General features: G+C 29.9%; 1 long non-coding RNA gene across 1 annotated transcript; it reads left to right on the top strand.

Annotated features, from left to right (window-relative positions):
• Positions 1 to 1,413: 1,413 nt before the first annotated feature.
• LOC105427077 (uncharacterized) lies at positions 1,414 to 5,644 on the top strand. The gene is made up of 3 exons (XR_016139789.1): positions 1,414 to 2,820; positions 2,907 to 4,603; positions 4,975 to 5,644. It is a non-coding gene; the product is annotated as an uncharacterized LOC105427077 (long non-coding RNA).
• The last annotated feature ends 6,137 nt before the right edge of the window (positions 5,645 to 11,781 follow it).

Below are 11,781 nucleotides of genomic sequence, written 5' to 3'. Positions count from 1 at the left end.
ATAATAAAAAATTGAATAGAGTTAAGTTATGAAAATAGCAATAATTAGCAATAAAATATATTCTGTAATAGATTTTTCTAAACAATGTTCTATGTAATAGAATGTAAGAAAATAAAAGTTGCTTTTTACGGGATATTTTCTCGATTTTTTTATAAAAATCATGTAGAAATTTTGCGTCACAATCGGCGCGGGTAATTACCTATCGGACATTATACCAAAGATTTACATAAAAAGATGCGGAGTTTCCAGAAATCTGACGTCGTGGATTCCGGTTAAATATTGCGAACAAAAAATCTCCATGTTTTATGTAGCCAAGTCGTTTGATTACATTAACAACGACGTCTAGACTTGAATCTTAAGCAAATATGCTTTGCTTGCGCACGTTTTTATACATTCGTGCGTAAATGATACAATAAATGGTATATCAAAACAATGATTAAAAAGAGATACAAAAACATTGTTTAAAAAAAAAAATATATATATATATATATATATATATATATATTATTTTAGTACTTACTTTACATGAATACATTAAAACTGATACTTTTTTAAATACTTTGCAGGAGCAAATTAAATTTCAGAAATTTGTAGCTTCTTTAAAATAATGTTTTTATTTATTTGCTCTAATTACTACTTTAATTAAGTAATAATTGCGAAATTTGCTGGTTAAATAAACAGATTAAGAGATTGAAAGATGAAAAATGAATGCAACATTCTATTTCAGTCTATTCTTATTCTAATTACATGAATATAACGCGTCTGCACGTGTAAGTTTGTCTTCGTTTACAAAGCTGTTTTGACGCACGTTGCATGAAAATGGGACCGATACAAAGCGGTCCCACGTCACTTAGCCAACTATTCTTCTCGAGTAGTCAACAGAAAGCTCGAGCGAAGAGACACAGAAGAGACAGAGAAATGCAAAGAGCTTCACTCTTCGACAGTTCGAAGACCCATGATGATTACAACCACTCGAACCAGTCTACGAGGCAAATTATAGTACAAACATACTCTAGCTTTGAAAACTTCATTTGCGTGCTGATGCAGCGATTGCGAAAGTCAACGCAATGATTCAAATGAGATTTCGATGAGATTCACGCTTTGAGATGTCTTAACAAGATGCAAACTAATCTATCTCGCTAAATCTTATCATAGAAACCGTGTATTAATTTTTAACAATTCTATTTGTAACGCCGAATTTTCTAAAGAAATAGATTAACATTTTCAAATAACATGCAAACTATGTGAAAAATTAAAGATCCTCATAGAAATGATCGATCGAAATAAGACGGGTAAAAATATAATATATATATAAGAGATAATATCTAACATTTTTATCAAAATGAAATATACTTTAGAATCAGAAATATACTTTAGATCAGAATATTTTAATAAAATAAAATTTAGCGCATTATTACAATTTACAATAATAATATTTGCAACTTTATTAATAAATGCTCGATTGGAACGCGATTCATTTAATTTTTCGTTTATGACGAGTGTACGTTTGATTATCTTTTTAGATAAGAAACGAAAGATCGCATTATCCAATTGGAAGATTTTCAAGGTTAAAGATGTAATTTTCTTCTCTGGAAAGATCGAGGAGAAAGGAAAGGATGTCTATTACGTATTACATGTGAAGAATGACCCATGAAAAATTCCATCAGGCTCCGTCGTGAGATCCACGCCTCGAGATGTTTACTACTGCATGGTAATTAGTAGCCTGACTAAGCCGATCATTTTCGTGAATTAACGTGCAACAACGTCATCTAATATCGCGAATACGCATAACACGTATTTATCTTGTTGCAATTGTAATCACAAATGCCACTTGCTTTGCGTAACGCACATTTATTTACGATGTAAAATTTATACAAACAAAAATTTATAAGCAACCCGACAGGATTTCTAAAAAACACTATTAACGATATGGATTACAATTTCAATGAGTATTGAGAACGATCAATTACGATTTATTATTTGCGTCATACGCCTTTTTGCGGAAGAAACTTATTACATTAAAAAAAAATTTGCTATGGCTTTATTTTATATGGAGATAATTTCCAAGGTGAACAAAAACCACACTTTGCTTACTTACTCGTTTTATCGAAGTCGAAGATCGAAACTTTTGAGTCTTTCGAATCAACGAATTTTCTAGATTTATGTAGATTTGAGAATGAGAATTGCACGATTTTCGCGCTCTATTGCGTATACTTTTTACGATTTGTGTTTCAAACACTCTCTCTGTGATTAATAATATATACCAAATGTTTCGACATAATCGATATAACTACGTCACGTACATCGCGTGCCATTAATTAATGGGTCTATCCCAGACGCGAATCAGATGTTTGTTCATCATAGATCGTTTATTTGTCTTCAAATGTAAAAGTATCGTATGATCTCAACAAGGCCTCAAGTTGATACTTGAATGTTTACTGCCTATGATTGCGTCTCATCGCACAGCAAGATGTATTCTCGTGAAGATCTTTCTTCAAGGAATCATGCACGTGGCAATGATTCCTACATATTGACACTGTCTTGTTGAAGTTAGTTCGAAACACACGTAGCTTAAATGTTCTGTCTTCGTGTGCTTCTGGTGATCTTTCGCTCTTCAAACTGATTATTGTAAAAACATACAATATACAAATCGTTTGTGTTTCGTTTCGCGCAATATTTGACGCGAGTTTGTGATCGAATTTGTCACGAAATATTTTTATCTTCAAAATGGAGGAGAGCACAAAATTTTGAAACAAAAATGCAAAATGAGCAGAGCCGACATTTTAAATAACTGTCGAGCCAACGATACGTCATGTATGAGTTAGTATTTCTCAATTTTTATTAAAAAGAAGGAAGATAGCAAGTAATTTCAGTTGCAAGACTACGTCTCTAATTCGATTTTCCAGCCGGCTACCGCTGTTATTTCGTAATGCGCCGATTTTATTGGTTCATCGAATCACGCGTGGACGTTAGAAACACGCCTACGATGACATGGCACGCGAGTGCAACGCGGAATGCCGCGTGTCGATATAGGATTTATCGCTTGAACTTTAATCCGATGGTTAGCGCCGGAAGCCGACACTTCAGAAAGGGGCGAGGCGGCAATTGAAAATGTTGCAATCGGACCTGCTGAAAATGCAAACGGTCTAAGTCCGCCGAGAAACACAGTTCCGCAAATGATGTTAGACCTAATTGTAAGTATTATCTACACTGGCTCTAGCTCCAGGGTCACAGATTATCATCTATATAAAGCGAAAGAAACATGTACGTACAATCAAGCAATTAAATTCCCCGCTTAGATAACTTAAAATATATTGTAATTATAGTTTTAGCTATATTTCTTACATATTTTTACGTATTTTTTTTTTTTTTTTGCGAAATGATATTCATCAATTTTCTGCGAACATCCCATTCAGCAATATCCTTTTCTAGAATCTGAAAATCTATAGATAGGGACGATAACGAAGTAAAAAAAAAAACAAAAAAAAAATGATAAAACTTATAATAAATTTTCGACATGCACATATCGCTAGGGAGAAACCTGCCGGAAATAACTGTCTTTTATTATTGAAGTCACTATTGAATACTAATGTACTCTTACGCGTTAGCCTCGATGATACGCGATTATGACGGAGTATCTAAAATCGCTGCGAGCGATAGCGGCCTTATTCGTTGACCCCATTATTCGCGATGCAATCGCTACTAATGAACAGTGTGCTATCGTTATACAAAATTCAGACTGCTTTTTAAAACACGAGATATCTCTGTAATTTTAGTGAAAACCAAGAGAAGTCGTTCTGTCAACCAATCTTCGATTATTATTAAAAAACGTATCTCATCGATAGATATCTCAGCACTTTTGATTTTGTCTTATCGCACGAAGAAATATATATATGTTGTCATCAATAACACCAGGTTAATTAAAAATATATGCAGCTATTGCATTACTACTGATAATGAATTAACAAGATTGTTTCGAATTATACTTTCAATTACATTTTTAATTATGCTTTCCGTACGTCGTTTTTTTTGTGTATAAATCAAATTATTTTTATTTCAACGAATTATGAAGAGACACAAATTACAAATAAATCTCGAAGAGATTTTATTTGCGTTATAACTGTTTTAATGTTCGAGTTAATGCTAGCTTGCAGTTTTTCATCTTCCAAATGTATGATCTGATGAAGAAATACTGAGAAGAGACTTTAAAGATTAAAATATAAATTATATTAGTCATAATATAAATTATATTATATAAAAAAAAAGTACATATTCATGAAAGATTTTCTTTTTTATAATAACATTTTCTTAATGTTTAGTCTTTAATGCATGTATATTACTCACTGTTTCAGAGTTCGCTGCTAGAAATAAAAATCTTGTAACTTTGCCTTCTGCCTAACCTTCTATTTTATCTTATAAAAGTTTAAACAACCTTAATCTATGAAAACGATAATAATTTGTAAGAAATATGATTTTTTTGTAGCTTCTGATCCTTTTCTACTTATACTTGAAAATGCGGATTACGGCAGACGAAAAAGCAACGAAAAGCAACTTCGCGAATCGCTAAGAGGTCAATCGGCGCATTAAATACCTATTGACCCTCGTAAGTTCGTTTATTGGTTTAATAGCTTGCATAGACAGAAGAACAAGTTTGAGCATGTCTTTACGCTTGTCAAGACTTTGAGACCGTTGGAAAAATATTTCACGAGTCACGCTTTCGCTAAAAAAAAAAAAAAAAACACATCTATTTATCCATTCATTAGCTGAAACGATACGTATAGTAATTGTACAAAACAAAATATAATCGTTTGAACATAAATAATATCACAAATATTAAGCAAAATTGCAGCGTAAATATTTTTCGCGTTAAGATACTTCTCGATAAGGTCCGTTATCATGTGTCTCACATGACATGCGTTTATTTTAAAAACTCATATCGTTTTTGTTTTGAAATTCAGATTATCTGCGTTACAGGTCGACGTACCAGTTTTGACGGGCATTTAATACGGGCGTTTCTCTCGAATCGCATCTTTTCGCTGATTGCGCCAACGTAATTACAAATAACAAACGGATTAATCAAGTGGAATTTTTTTAGCGAGATACTCAGAGGCGGCGAGAAAAGTTTAAGTCATTTGGATAAGACGAACCGATCTGTCGCATAAAAAATGAAAACATCACGGCGCTCCTTTGCAATTGTATAATTTATTCTTAAAACCGATTGCCTTTGTATCTTTCTGAGACGTTCGAGGCTAATATATTTAACATTATAAAAGGAATTTGCTTTGCACTTTGTTCGATTAAATATTCTCGCCTCGAAGTACGTGAGATCTCTACTTCGAGGAAAAATAATAATTATAAATATTTTTTTACAAAAAAATATACAACAATGCAATGTAATATAATAATGCAATATACTTTAATGTCGTGTAATTTAATATTTTCAATAAAATGAATTATAGACTGAGATAATTGAATTTTCTTTCTCCTGAGAATATAAAGACGCAAAAATAGTATATAGGAATTAGAAAAATTATAAATTCTCGCATCAAATCTAAACATTCCCGTGAATATCTTTGAATCCTTGTGAATCCCCATGAAGAAATCCCATCCTTCTTGCAAAGAGATTATAAGCGATCCTATTTGATTACAAGCGATCCTATTTGAAAAGAAAAAAAATATACAGTCTACGTCTCGCAAGGGAGAAACGAGAATATCCGGTTTCGATTCAAACATTAGAATATGCAAAACCAACGAATAAAAAATAGATTTTCGAACCGGTTTCCGAATTTTCGACATGCTAAGCTAAGAGAAAAAGACAAAAAAATAAAGCAGAGTGGACTGATACATAAAAATTCGACTATCGTTTAAATTTATTTTGGACCTCGCAATTCTCGTTAGATGAAAAAGAAATCTGTGGAATTTCTAAAACAACGTTAGGCCACGAGGTGCTGCCATCAGAAATTCATCGGCGACGTATTTTATTCGTTTTTCAAAGTACGCTATTGTATTAATTAAACGATAAGTAAATTCGTCTCGTTTACATCGCATGTGGCGCACTCGATTAAATTACTTTGTGCGTCATGTGCGCGAGTTAACGTCACTGTAATTATGATTAATTAACCTGTTGCGTCATTGAAACGAGACACACTTATGACGCTTAGACGATGTAGGTAATACGGAGTCATGTTTTTAATCGGCTTTTTAATTGATCAACATGACTCGATTATGTCAAAGTCGAAACTAGAAGCATGTAGCGAGAAGAAGATGAGATTAATATCCTGTCGAGTATCAATTGAATTTTTTGCCAGCTGCCTGATTGATTCTATAGGATATTAATTTCACATCTCTCATAGAAGTCTCTCTCATAACCCAAGTAAAGAATCGAAGATTTTCGAGTGGTGTATTTTTTTACAAAATATCTCTGCAAGTACGTATTGCATATAATTAAAATTTTATTGAATCAGAATCTTACAGTTCAATTGGAAATAAAATTTTATAAATTTAATGTATATTTATGGAAATAAATTATTATTATTATTATTATTACCAAGAGGTTATTTCTCTCTTAATCGCTCATTCAAGAAATTACTAAGAAACCATTCATTTTCGCTAATTCAAAAAGAAAACTTTTTGAATTCTATGCTTTTTTTCTTTTCGTTTAATTCTCAATACGAGAAGGTCTCAATTCTCAAGGTCTCAGCATTTTGTATACTCGAGCCAATCGAACTACTCTCTACTAATTACTTAATTATCATTATTTATTTTCTTCTGGCTATTCCGCGAATACAAAAATGCAAGTAACGTTGCACGTGATATCTGCCCCCGGCCGACGTATATCGCTAGAAAGTCGTTGAATCGAAATTCAAGGCTAATCGTGACACACGGGCACGCTAGATAAGTTGAACCAGGGTGTAAGTGTTGATAAGAAAGAGAAAGAATGAGGAAAAAAGATGTTTTATGCACGTGCATTAGCTAAATACCATAAAAACACATATATATATATATATATATATATATATATATATATATATCTAGCTCGCATTTGCGCGATTAATATTGAAAAAAAATGCGATTACATTTTAATGCAATTAAAATGCATTAAAATAGACTTTGCATGAAATATATACAAGAAACGTAAGCGACATATCTCGATGCATTTAATAAGAATAATAAGAAAGTACAAAAAATTATTTTTTACTTCGTATCACACAAATGCCATTGCGATACTGTGTCATCATTTATACACTTAAAAAGAGAAAAAAATGGTAGAAAAAAAGATAAACAAAATGACATCGGAAGAAGAAATAGTTGTTCTTCGAAAGAGAATTATGTATAGAAAAATTTGTTTTTGTCGATGGTCTCACTGAGACGCGGAATTTATGATCAATACGCAATGATATTACCGTGAAATCTACGAATTAGAGATATGATTTGCATTGCGTGGAATACATGGTGAAAACATTATTTTGCCGACAGCGATGTGATATATAATCGTTTAAGCGCAATTCCAATGTTTGCAATAAAATCGACCGGCAGAATATTTATGTTATTAAGCGCAAAAAATATAGTATTGAAGAATTAGTTGTCAAATCATATTTATTCAGTTATTATTATTATTATCTATGCTTAAAAAAAATTAATTATTAACAGTTACAATATGGTTAACAAATGAGACAATGCCAGGAATCAATGTTTTCTTGATAATGATAAATTGAATCAAAGCTTGGATATGTCATCTGAAATAACGTGTCTGCGATTTCGCAAAATATCAAGTGAATGCTCTTCCTCGAAAAATATGCTGATTGAGTTTGATAAGAGAGATATCGAGATCGATTATTAAAAGAAATCAATGAATGTGTCTATATTATTACTTTAACAAATAACATTACACTTTGAAGTTTTACAGATTTCACATTAATTGATTTCATCACTGTCAAGTATAAGATATATAATAAATATTTGACGAAAATGTTAACGTTCTCATAAAATTCTGAAAACATAGAAAAGTGAAATATCTCGTTAACTCTCATAAAGATTAAATTTTTTTATACTTTTGATATGTTATATTATTATAATACAATTTATTTTCCTTATTTTGCTTTTTAATTTATAAATATTCTATATGTTACTTCTATATGTTATTTTCTATACTTTTTCCATCGTCAGATAATGTCGTGAGATATGTAACTTGGCGAATGCTTGCTGATCAATTAAATTGGAATCGAGATTGAGAGAGAAGAAAACTGAGGCAAAGAGATAAGATAATCAATTTGCATCTTATAACTAATTTGTGATTGATTACTTTAATAACAAACGTTTTAGCAGAGATTGGCAACATATTTAACTGACCAATATTATTAATTATATAATAATGTAATTATGTAATAATAGATGGGAGATGAAAATTTTTTGTGTGTTTTATAGTGTTATCAGCGATCTCGTTATCTCTCTGTTTATAATTCATGCACAGCAATGAAATTCTTGTCGAAGCACGGAATTAACATAATTTAAAATTCTGCAATCTGCCGTGAGGGGCTAATGATATTATTGAACCGAATGTCGCGATAGGGTCACAAGTGCAAGTGCACCGCGAGTACTTGCAACCTTCAGTTTAATCTAATGTTGCAACGGTCGGAGTCGCCTATCATAAATCGCCTGTCCGAACGTCGTTCTTCTTTTTATCGAAGACACAGACATAACATGACATTTTTCACGTCTGTTCTTACGGTGTGTCGAACAGCAATTTTCTTTTCCCTTTTCTTCGACTATTTCGATCATGCATGATGTGCTTATCATTATCATATTGCCCGTATGTCATTAAAATGTAATCTTTATTAACATGCAATTTTATTTACCTTCTATAACTTTATTATATCTTACAATTGGTAACTCTATTTCAAAGCGAAATTTCTGTTGGAATCAATTCTATATTGGCATACCTAATATTATTTAACAATAATATTAAAAAAACTTGTTTGTTTTTCTACAAAACAAACTTTTGTTTAATACTTGTTTGTTGTATGATTTTAAACAAAAATAAACTAAATTTTTAATTTAAGCAAAATTAAATTCTAAATCGTACTTCTCTCTAATATTTCGATTTTTAGTTCTAGTCAGTTTCACCGATTCAATAAGCATACATTCGAGTCATATTTCTTTTTTGGATATTAACTGACCAATGAAAAATACGATAAAATAGCATATACAAATATATAAAAAGGTTTAATAAAAGGAAAAAGTTATATCACTAAAAAAATATTATCAAAATATTTTATAAAAATTAATCTTTCTTTTCAAATAGAAACATTGATTAAATCAAGATTATATAAAATATTTGCAAACATAAAATTATCGTTAATCGAGACGCAACAATTTTTGGTTACTTTGTTCTGCAAGTTATAACTTAAAAAAATTAAGAAAAAGATTAACAAATATTATAGATCGAGAAGAGCCACAAAGACTCACCATGACGCGGGCTGTCGAGAGTAAATAATTTTATTGACAATATGCATAAACGATCGCAATTACGTGACGTAAGAAATGATAGTCATAGCTTTTGTTAGGAACAACAGAATGTAATAACTACTCGGCAGGCATGATCTTAAGTGTCTAATAATCTCCTTTTAATATTTTAAATTTATTTAAATATAAATTTAAGATAATTGCTCATGTTGCCAATCATGTGTTGTTATTTTTAACTTGATGATTTTTAACTTGACGGCTCAAAGTCAGAACTAAATTTTCCCTTTAATAAATAAATCATCAAATCAGATATCTCCACGAGAAATTCTTATTGCAAAAAATATCACTTCCAACCAAGATTCGAATCGAGGGGAGAAGGAAGAGCAATCGATTTCATATTTAATGATCGATTTATTAAAAGGAAAATTTGGCCTTAGGTTTGGTCTTGAACTGCTGTAAGTCTGTTAAAAATAACGGCACGTAATTGATGACAATTTATATATATATATATATATATATATAAGTTCAAAATAATTGAAAAAAATTAGGAAAAGATTATTAGATGCCTAAAATTCTGTCTACATAATTTTGTTATTTATTATATTCTGTCATTTGAGCGTATTTTTGGTTTATTGAATTTATTTTATTAGAAAGTTCTCTTTCTTTCAACCTTCTTTTAATTTTCTCCGTAGGAAACATTTATGATAAAAACAAAAAAAAAGCGACATGTTATAAATTTTTTGTGAGCAGGAAAACCTGTATCCGCATATAAACATATCTTTTTATCATCAATTTAACGGTGTTATTGTAATCAGCATGCACTTAAGTAATCAGTTTCTTGTATTGAACGGCAGCTTCAATTATTGTTAAGCCGTTATTCATTAACTTATTCTTTTATTTAGAATTATATACAAAGTTTAAATGTTATAGATCAATAACTAGTCAATATTAGTATCTTAAGACATTAATTAAGACAATTTTGAAATAAAAATAGACTATAAATATCGGCCTTAAACTTAAATGATTTGATTTTTCTTGAAGAAATGAAACGGTGTTCTCTTTTTTATCTTGATTTTTTGTTAAACAGATAAATTTACAATACGCAGAACTTAAAATCAATTATTCTTAAGACGTAAGCCAAATTAATAGCGCTAACAAATTAATCGGCAATTGTCAACCTCTATCACGAGCGCGTTTCATATTGTGATTATGAAGTCTGTCTTTTTTTTGTTTTTCTGCGATATTTAATCTTCGTGATTCTAAGAGTAGTTACGATCGAAATCCAATTAATTTAATCTGAGATTAATATATTATTTTGTAACATTCCATTATTTTGTTAACATGGACAAATTATTAATTTTTGTTCATTATATAAAAAAGATTAAATTTAAAATAATAATTTATACAATTAGAAATTTTACAATAAACAATTCTACCAATAAATAAATTAAGCTAGAGTTTGATTAAAATTGTCTTTTGTATAATTTCAACTAAACTGCAAAATTTAAATAGTAATGAACTTATCAAGTAACATTTATATTATTTGGTTGATGTAAAATTATTATCTGTTATTTAACAAAAAAAAAAGGATTAAAAGTGATAAATCCTGATGAAAATATTCTATCATTAAATATAATAAGATATAATTATATTATTAATATACATAATAACATAATTATATATAATTATATATAAAGCGTTATATATATATATAAAATATCCATACATAAAAATATAATTAATAAAGTAGTGATATAGTTATATGTAATTATATATAAATATATATATATATATATATATATATATATATATATATATTTATTTATTTATTTATTTATTAATATATAATTATATATAATCATGTATATAATATGTATTATATATTTTTATATATGAATATATTTTATATATAATTATATATGGAAAATTTTTTAATTTTTTCGAGTATATTTAGAAGTTTTGTAATAAGTAACTCAATTAAATACCGATTAATCCGCATCCGTCTTCACCCGCCATCTTGCGGCTCTCACGAATGCTAAACGAGCACTTTCGGATATGATCTCGTCATAGTTTGCCGTGATTTCCAAAACATTTCGTGGCGCCGCTTTCCTGAAATATTGTCTTTTTTACAAACAAGTTTTGTTCTTTTATCGAGAGAAGACCAAAATTTTTCGTTTCCGATTGCTTCTCAACGAGAAAATAGAAATCATCTTTTCGCAGCAAAGATCATGAAGATTTGAAATACAGCTTTTTACCGATAAAGAACTAACGTTCATAATTACTTATTTAGCATTGTTGCGATTTCTTCTTCGATAGATA

The sequence above is a fragment of the Pogonomyrmex barbatus genome, unplaced genomic scaffold (assembly GCF_055798465.1).
Source record: "Pogonomyrmex barbatus isolate J1 unplaced genomic scaffold, ASM5579846v1 scaffold3, whole genome shotgun sequence".
Lineage (NCBI taxonomy): Eukaryota > Metazoa > Arthropoda > Insecta > Hymenoptera > Formicidae > Pogonomyrmex > Pogonomyrmex barbatus.
This window is presented reverse-complemented; position numbering and strand designations above follow the sequence as displayed.